Below are 742 nucleotides of genomic sequence, written 5' to 3'. Positions count from 1 at the left end.
CTCTCTCTCCTCACAGACCGTTCAACTCATCACAAAAGGTTCAGGTATCTTCAGAAAACTCAAAACAAAACCAAAAAGGATTTAAACCCTCAGCCGCATACATACAGCTACATCTAGCCGTATGTCTTTGCAAAATAAAATCTAAAACCCTAATCTATTTTCAAAGCTTTAATCTCGTCTTGTTTCACCCTGTTTAAGCTTGTTTGATTTTTTTTAATCTTCCTGATGTGAGTTAATTGCTAGAACCTTTTAGGTTGACAATTACACCAATTATTTTTACAAATCCAACTGCTGCATCAACTTAATCTGATTGTTTGCTTGCATTAGAAACTTGTTCTTGAATGTTTAAAGTCTTTCTCTGATATGTTGAAATCGACTAGAACCTGTCTCAAATTTGAAAGAATTTTTTAATATTTTTAAGATAAATCCGATTTTTCTTATAGATAAATCTGAAATTTTAAAGATAAATCCGATTTTTTTTGATAAATCCGACTGAAAACAATATATTATATATTTTAATTCGATTTTCCTATTTTTTTAAAAAAACCTTATATCTTTATCTTAAAAAAAATAGGATTTTCAGCATTTATTAGAAAAATATCGATTTATTTTTTTCCTAATCCTATTAGGAATAGGAATTTTCTTAGTATTTATCTGAAAATAAATAAATTTCGGATTATTACTGATATACTAGCATTATCAAATCATTATATTTAATCTGATAAATATCGAAAACAAATAA

This window comes from Brassica oleracea, chromosome C4 (assembly GCF_000695525.1).
Source record: "Brassica oleracea var. oleracea cultivar TO1000 chromosome C4, BOL, whole genome shotgun sequence".
Lineage (NCBI taxonomy): Eukaryota > Viridiplantae > Streptophyta > Magnoliopsida > Brassicales > Brassicaceae > Brassica > Brassica oleracea.
This window is presented reverse-complemented; position numbering follows the sequence as displayed.